Genomic DNA, 9655 nt, shown 5'->3' on the forward strand with positions numbered 1-9655 from the left:
GCAGGAGAGTGTTATCCAGAACGCATGCCGACTTTAGAGCAGGTGTTCATGATCCTTAATGCTGGACGTGAACCACTTTGGGATTTGAGTTGATCTTCTGGTCTTAGGTCAGTGTTTACTGGTCACGGATGCAGTGAGGCACCACACGCACGCACACACACACACACACACACGCACACGCACGCACACGCACACACACACGCACACACACACACGCACACACACACACACACACACACACACACACACACACACACACACACACACACACACACACACACACACACACACACACACACACACAGACAGTGGGAGTATTTTTACACCAGCCTGACCTGGATTCTGAAAGCCTGCAGCTTGTTTCTGTGCAGAGACCATTGACACACACACACACTCTCACACACACTCTCACACACTCTCACACACACTCTCACACTCTCTTACACACACACACACACACACACACACACACACACACACACACACACACACACTCTCACACACACACTCACACACACACACTCTCACACACACTCTTACACTCTCACACACACACACACACACACACACACACACACACACACACACACACACACACACACACACACACACACACACACTCTCACACACACACACACACACACACACACACACACACACACACACACACACACACACACACACACACACACACACACACACACACACTTCTCATAATTTCTTCTCAATCCAGCTGTGATGTCATCAGAAATAACACAAAAAACTGCCAAATGACTGCACCACCGAACATCGTAACACTAATATCAGCTTGTGGTTTTGCAAAAATGATGAACACATGGCAGATGAAACCGAGAGAAGCTCATATTTTCAGAGTTTTCTAAAAAAAGAGAAAAAACTCCTTGAACTTTTGAAAAAATAGATCAGTGCTGAAAAAAAAGAGCATTTACTAAAATGAAACTGTAAACGGTCACATCCTAAAACACGTCAAACATCTACAAACGTTCTCAGCGATGGATGCTCTGCAGTGAATGGGTGCCGTCAGAATGAGAGTCTGATAAAAACACAATAATCCACAGCGCTCCGGTCCATCGGTGAACATCCGGAGAAGAGAAAAACATTAGTTTAGAGCTGTTTGTAAACGCTTGATCTGAGCAGATTTCTCTCCTGATTCAGATCAGAACACTTCTTCACTGGAGGAAGAGTTATGGGTTATGGGCTCATGTTTTAGTTAAAAACATTTCAATACTGGATTGGTTTGATCTTTTGTCTCCTCCAGATGTTACCTGATGGACTGGAGCGCTGTGGATTATTGTGATGTCTGAGATACTGACGCGGAGACACATTTCTCCAGATCTGATGAAGACACAAACTTATTTTAATCCTGGATGACCCGAGGGTGAGCACATTTTCATATATGGGTCAACAATATTTTAACGATGCAAGAAAATCACATGGTAAAAGGAATAGGTCTTGACTCATTTCTGCTGGCAGAGCTTGTTAGGAAAAAAACAAACAAACAGGAAACAAGAACAAGCTCATAATAAACAAAAAAATAATGATAATGATTTATATCGCAAATTAAGACCAACATACCACAACCTGCACCTTCCCACTTTAATAACTTTCATATTGTGGAACGCTTTATGAGCAAACCCCAAACAACAAGCCAAAACATGCTTATTAATAAGCGCCAATGGAAACAAAGAAATATTAACAAAGTGTTTGTTTTTGGAGAGGCATGCCAGATTCGAGTTATTTTTATAGAAATCCAAGTCAAGGTATATCTGTAAAACTGTATAAAAAGTAAATGGGATTCATTTCAAATGAAAAGAACAGAGCGCTACAAAAAAAAAAAAGGGTTTGAAGAAACAAAAGACTGAAGGAACTCTGTGAATGAGGGGTTTCTTTATCTGTCCTCACAAAACACACGCTCATTAGAAATATTCACACATCTGGAGCTGATTTCCTGCTGCAGGCGCTGAGAAACTCATCCAGTCTGATCTCCACTGACTCTCAGACACACAAACACACACAACAACGCCTTTACTTTCTAGCACTTCATACATTAGTCCTAAAAAAAGAAACCCGTTACGTAACATACTTCATTTTTACGCAAAATAACACGACAACGGCCTCTCCGATGCACCACACACACACACACACACAGGTAGAGAAGGTCACCTGTGAAGAGTTTGGTGATGTGTTTGTTCTGCCGGGCGTGCCGAGCAGACGAGCAGCAGCCAGGGCGGGAAGAGCTCGTGATGGGCGGCCAGCAGCTCTGCGATGTTTGCTGACCTCTGATCCCTGTCTCCGTCAAACAGCCCTCGTCCACACCGAGTCCACCAGCACAAACAGAGCCTGAGGCGGAGCCTTACAGCCCAGCAGCGGCAGCAACACACACCTGAGAGAGACAAACACACACAGCGTTATATCCACCAGATCTCAGCAGATTCAAAAGTCTGTGTCATGTTTCGATCGGGTTTTATTGATTGCCGTATCAGCTGTAATAACAATACTCACGGCAAAATTAATAGTATGTACATTTTAAAATACAATTATTATTGTAACAATTTCAACAAATTGAAAAAAAAACATACAAAATATACATAATGAAAATAATAACAATAGCAAGGTTTACAATTGCAGCATTACAATTAATTGAATTCATAAAACTATTTAAGTATTTATTTTCAACTATGATAATATAGCCTTATAAAAAAAGTGGGTTTTTTTCTAGATTATTATTAGATACGGTACATTCTATAACATAAAGTACATCCTAGTGCGCAATAATAATATTCCTGTCACAGTTTCTTCAAGTTAAACCAAACTTTAATTTTGTTGGAAACGGGTTGTAGTGAAGATCTCTGAGTTGAAGTGTATCTGAGTTCAGGTATAGTACAGCAAACACACACAGACACACACACACAGACAGACAACTACACACACACACACACACACACACAGACAGACACACACACAGACAGACACACACACAGACAGACACAGAGACACAGAGACAGACACACACAGACACACAGACACACACACACAGACACACACACACACAGACACACACACACACACACACACACAGACAGACACACAAAGACACACACACACAGAAGACACACACACACAGAAGACACACACACACAGACAGACAAACACACACACACACACAGACAGACACACACACACACAGACACACACACACACACACACACACACACACAGAGACACAGAGACAGACACACACACACACACACACACACAGACACACACACACACACACACACACACACACACACACACACAGACACACAGACACACACACAGACACACACACACAGAAGACACACACACACACCTTCTCACAGCAGCGTTTATGCGCTTTAATATCCAGACATTAGTACACATTAATAAGTGTCCGGGCCTACTTTTGATTTGTTCATCCTAAAATTGGCAAACTCCACGTTATACAGTAAATACCATCTTCATGAGTCACTCTCATCAGCTCTGTCTGTTGACTCATTTCCTGCTCGTTTCTGTCATTACATCAGTTAAATGGACTGGATTATCTGATCACTCCAGAAGACTGGTTTTGTACAGTAAGACCCTGACTAACACAACCAGCAGAGATGAGTCTCTCTCATCATATCACTGCTCTGGTATTGTAGACTTTATCTGAGAGAACACACAGATGAGTCTGAATGTGAGTCTCATTCGGCCCACGTCACACACACACATTAACAGAGCCACGCTCAGACACAGAGTGTGTTTGTGCACGCGTGTGGGCGCATGGCCTGAAATCTCCCAGCATGCATTGGAGCAGAGAAACACAGCAGATAGTCAGGTAGCAGTCAATCAGAACAACAGAGCCATGATTCATTTAACTGCAGCAGTCCCACGCGTCGTTGAATAGTAATTAGGCTTGTCACTACACCACATCATTACGAACCCAATACAGCCTTACAGGTTTCTTACTCCTTTAAACATTTCATACGTGCATTTAATTATGACATATTAAAATTAAAAGTTATATTAAATATATTGCAAATCTCAACGATATCGTCACAAACGTAACATAACTACATCCAGCTTTAATCTGCTAAATGCAGCTACTGAGGCATAAAACGTTAACATTATGACCTTCTGTAAAGTTGTAACAATCTGCACCGTGATAAGTGCTAGGAAGTAAAATTCACTAAAAGTCCATTTAGAAACTCTAGAGAAAAGTGAACCAGACTCTCATCTGTGCTGCATCACAAACCGATGCCTGCATTAAAAGACACTGATTAAATTACACTGATGTCCAAACCAGCAAACCAACGTTCATGTATCATAATCAATTACATCATTTCTCTGTGGAGACGCAGGCTGAGAGACGTTCGCAGATTCCCAGCTCAGAGAGAGAGTCTGTCTCACTCGACTACAAACCGCTGAATCATCTCTCCGAGAACGACAGAGACGGACCGAGCTCCACCCTGTTCATCCTTCATTAGCTCTACACCACATGACCAGCCCCCAATAAACCCCGGCTGTCCTGGAACAAATGAACAGACTCTATTCAGTCCACGCAGACGAGCTAAACACCGGCCTTCCATTGCTCTAATCATTTCTCAATCCAAAATCACTGATGTTTGAAGATGGAATGAGCGGCGGTGAAAGCTCCTCACCCATGGGCTTCGGTTTACCATCACGTCGTGCATTTCCTTCCACAACAACACCCTCATCTGAGGTCTAGAAGATCACGGCTGAAACCGGCCTACAAACAAAGCCCTGTGAATCAACACGAGCTGCACCCAACCTCACCTCAAACACATTCTGCTTTAAATACAACAAAACAGAGCTAATTTACAAACCCCAAGTTATTCTGTCAACTTCATGACCCACTGTCCTTTACTTTTATATTCTTTATAGATCTCTACACGTTGCTTGTATTATGCAGACTTTCTAAAGAAATTATTACTTTTTTCAGTAAGCAAGCATTAAATTGATCAAAGGTAATGACATTTATAATGTCACAAAGGAGTTCTATTGCAAATAATCGCTGTTTAATGATAAATTAGTATAGCACATATTCACAGAGAAATCTGCGGTTTATTATTTATTATTGATCCAATTTATGCATCCTTAGTGAGCAGAAGAGACTTCTTTCAGAAACATAATGGCCCTAAACTAAAGAGACAGTAGTGCCACTGAATAAACCAGACGTTGACTCAGAATTCAGATCTTTTAACACAAACATACAGCTCTTACAATCATCTACAGATCTTCAGAACTGCAGAGTTCACAGAGTTCGTGTGTGAGCTGCAGGCGAGACCTTCACTCGAGGTCACGTCAACACGCGTGTCAAGAGAAGAGTTCACACACACACACACACACACACACACACACACACACACACACACACACACACACAGCATTGATTTGTGTGAATCAGAGTGAATGTGTTTCATCTGCTGCACACACTGAGGCTCGTGGTGTTTCAGCCTCTGCTCTCTTTGATCTCCAGAGCTGCCGAGCTCACTAATATTTCACCTTTCATTTACAAAAAAAAAATACACATAGTGTTCACTATAACTTTTGGTTTAACTTATGACAAATATATTACCATTTGTAATTTTGATATGTATATTTGTCAAAACAGCCCAACCGTAAAAATATTTTCACTAATAAATACTATTATGCTTTCACCAAACGATTAATCACTGTTTTTTTTACACAGGATTTCTGAAAAGTTATGTTTATTCATGGAAATAAGGCAATATCTAATCAAATACGCACTAATCTGCATGCTTTTTCTGAACTTGGGATAAAGCCAGGCTCAAAGGTTTTGATTTCTCTTTTTATCTCTCAGTAAAGAGCTACTTTCAGAAAAAAAAATTATATTTGGGAAAAGATTTATGAATTTAACAAACAATTTATTTTTGTCAAAAACTACTTGAACTCATGAAACCTTAAATTGAACATCAATTTATTAAACATTTAACAAAACTATTATTTTTAGGGCCCAATGAAATCTGAGCAATTTCTTCTGTTATTCTCCTGATAACAGACACGCCGATGGTACAGTAGTTCTTTCATTTAGCCTTGAAGAGCTGAAGCTGGAAGTCACGGATCTACTCTGAACTCTCACCTCTTGAACGTCTCTGCTGGGTTTCTCTCACACTCTCCTGGCTGCAGTGCGCTCTGGACCGCCGGCTCTCTCACTTTCTCCTCGTATTCTGGCACGAGTCCTGACCGGCGTATCTGAGACACCAGGCCGCGGATGAAGCCGCTCACACACAGCGTGTCCGAGTCCTCGGCTCGGCAGAAGTGGAAGCCCAGGCAGTGCTGGTGCAGGCCTCGGTGGACGCCGTGAACCGAACTGGGCCACAGTAACTCCGTACACAGAGCCGTCTTCCCGCTCCCGGGACCGCCGACCAGCAGGACCCCCCACGAGCTGCCCTTACCCGCTCCGGCGACGGGGTTGAGCGGCTCTGCGGGTCCCGGGGCACTGAGGTTACTGGTTTTCTCCTGAAGGCAGTGCTGGATCTTGTGGAAGACCCACTCGCGGCAGTAGAAGCGTTTGCCCTGCAGCAGGCTGGTCTGGGCCATGATCTGTGTCCTGCGGGTCAAGAAGGGCGCTCAGACGTTACCGGGCATGCTCAAACCCCGAGAGGGCATCCGCGTAGACACCCGTTCATCATCACGATGAGTCTGAGTGACCGTTCCTCCCTTCGACGAACACAGAACCGGACCCTGAAGACGATGGGGTTAAATCCTCACACCCTACAGAGCGAGGTCTCCATCAAATCCATTCATGTCTCTGCGATCACAGTGTTTGTCATAATGCGGCTTTAGCAGACTGATGAAACACCCTGAAACAAACACAACACAGTCACCATTAAAGTCTACATCTAATTCACACGGTTTACTTCAACCATCATCTCAGACGTGGTACTAGCAATGCAATGGGCATGGGTTCAACTTCCAAGCAATGCATGAACTGGTCGGAAGCATACATCAAATGCAGAACAAAGCACTGCGTAAAAGCAATTCAACAATTAATGAAAACTTGTTTGTCTTCAGAATTATTCATTAACATGTAATAACTTGATGCACGGTTTATGAAATTCTTAAAACATTTATATGATGTCCCAAATCATCTGTTGGGCAGCACTTTTATTCGATTAGAAATGTAATAGGATTTTGCATGGATCAAACGCAGTATACGTCACTTTGGATAAGGCATTGGCCAAGTATTAAAAAGTATGTTTGTTTTCAAAATATTTATCCAAAAATGGTTTTGACAAAGCACGAACTGATTAACTGTACACTGAACACAAAGCAATTTGGTTTAGATAAAGCATCCGACAAACAAACGTGAAAAAACATCAAAATCCTTCATAATAACTTTCCTCATCTCAGCCCTAGCTAAACTATCAGCAATATAATTCAATATAAATATATCATCTAAAAAATATCAGCAGTAGAAATAAAAATAGGTTGTAAATAGACTTTATACCTGTATGAAAACACTGATCACCTCAACTGTAATTGTAGAGCATCATGGGTTTCGTCGTTTGGCATGAAATACACATGCAGCAAGCACTTTGGCCCAGATTCAAAAGAGCAACAAACCGCTGAAACATATGCAAATACTGAGCCAAGAACGAGGAGAAACACAAACACTCCAATAAGAGCGAAAGAATCGAGCATCCAAGCAGCTCGTGAGTCAGCAGCATTTAGGTTCTCTTAGAAAAGACTGAGAATGATTGATACTGAGAAACATCTGAGATTGGACTTAACGTCCAGAAAATATAATAGTTATGGACAACTTTTACACTCCAGTAATACTGGCGACTGAGAATGGCCAAAAATGTTGCTAAATCATAAACGACGGCCAGAAAATATTGATGATTGACCAAAAAAATGCTGCTGATTCACAAATGACGCCCAAAAAATATGATTGAGGATACTTTGATGACCCAAAAACACTAGTGACTGACAGTCAAAGCCCAAAAATACTTCAGTGGTGGAAAATGGATCTTTATTGCCCCCAAAATGCTGTTGATTTACAAACAATACCTCAAAATATTGGTCACTAACAGAGCTGATGACCCAAAAAGACAACGGGTCCTATGATGCCCCAAAACGTTATCGATTCACAAACGATTCACTGAAGTCCAAAACTGCTGATTAGGTTTTGACGCACATCCAGAGTTCCCTAATGGAAAAATGTCAAGTCATGGTTGTCGACGAATGATAAAACCAAGAAAGCCCGACCACCACAGCCACCGCTGCACAACGTCGGTAAACGAATCTCTAAAGCAGAGTTTGACAGGAAGTTTTAAAAATCTGTCAAATATCTTTCCTCTCTTTCTGAAGACAGTAGCTGCTAATGCTAATAAGTTACCAGAGTTTTACAGCGGTAGGAATCACTGCAGACGCTATTGTTTTTAACGGAAACTTTGCTCCGTTGTGAGAGCCGGAATGAATCGGAGCGCTCTTCAAGCGGATCTTTAAACGCCCATCAGAACGAACCCGTTCAAACACCCACCAGAACGGAACAAAAACAACGTACCTACAGTAACGGGTGACAAAGACTCTGAACACACACACACACACACATTACTCCGGGCTCCTGGTTTCCGTTCAATAGACGTTCATCTTCAAATTTAAAATCATTTATTTGAATCGTGACGGTTATTTAACGGCCATTTAAACGGCTAATCTGACTGAAACATCCCGTTTACTCTGAGAGAGAGCGACGCGACGCGTCAAAACCAGAACGCTCCTGCTGTCGGTGCCGCAAGCGTTGCGTTGATCATAATGGGATCGTTCTAGTTTGTCGCGTCGCGTCAGACGCGGAGACTCTGAAAGCAACTTCAGCCAAAAGCGGTAAATATCTAACGGATATCTCACCTGCGGCACGTCTGTTCTCTTAAATATCATATCTCGTCCGCAGATAAACACTCTTGTAACGGTTTTCTGTCGTTATTCCCAATCCCGAATCTTCCGTTCACATTTTCCACTCCGGTTGTGTGTCGGTTTGTTCTGTGGAGCTCCTCCGCAGACCAGACCGACGCTCGCAGAAGTCGAGGCTCCGCCCATCGAGCGCGACGCGCAGACGCATGCGCGGAGCACGACGGGAGATGTAGTTCTGTCTTGCACGCAGACGTTGTAGTTTGTTGACGTTTAACAATACAAACGTTGTGTGAACATAAAATACAGCAAACGAAGGACGTACATAAAATAATAATAAAATAACAATAATATACTTTCAAACAATAAATAACTTTCACAGGGGTCGTTGTTTATTTATATTTATTTTATTATATTTTATTACTATAAAAAAAAAAAAAAAAAAAAAAAAATATATATATATATATATATATATATATATATATATATATATATATATATATATATATATATATATATATATATATATATATATAATAATAAACATATAATAAAATAAATATAAATAAACAACGACCCCTGTGAAAGTTATCCATGATTTTATTGTAGTAAAAGTGTCATAATCGTGTTTTTTCAGCGTATTGATAACCACTTGATGACCACCACAGTTTTACTACAAATAACACAATTAAACTGGTTAACCATTGAATAATTTTTGGTTACCGTGGTTTAACTATAAGCG

The 9655-nt window shown here is 41.5% G+C and overlaps 1 pseudogene; it reads right to left on the reverse strand.

Moving 5' to 3' along the window:
- The window catches only part of LOC122333612, a 22249-nt pseudogene extending 13197 nt beyond the window's left edge, over positions 1-9052 (reverse strand).
- Positions 9053-9655: the final 603 nt, after the last annotated feature.

This window comes from Puntigrus tetrazona, unplaced genomic scaffold, assembly GCF_018831695.1.
Source record: "Puntigrus tetrazona isolate hp1 unplaced genomic scaffold, ASM1883169v1 S000000300, whole genome shotgun sequence".
Lineage (NCBI taxonomy): Eukaryota > Metazoa > Chordata > Actinopteri > Cypriniformes > Cyprinidae > Puntigrus > Puntigrus tetrazona.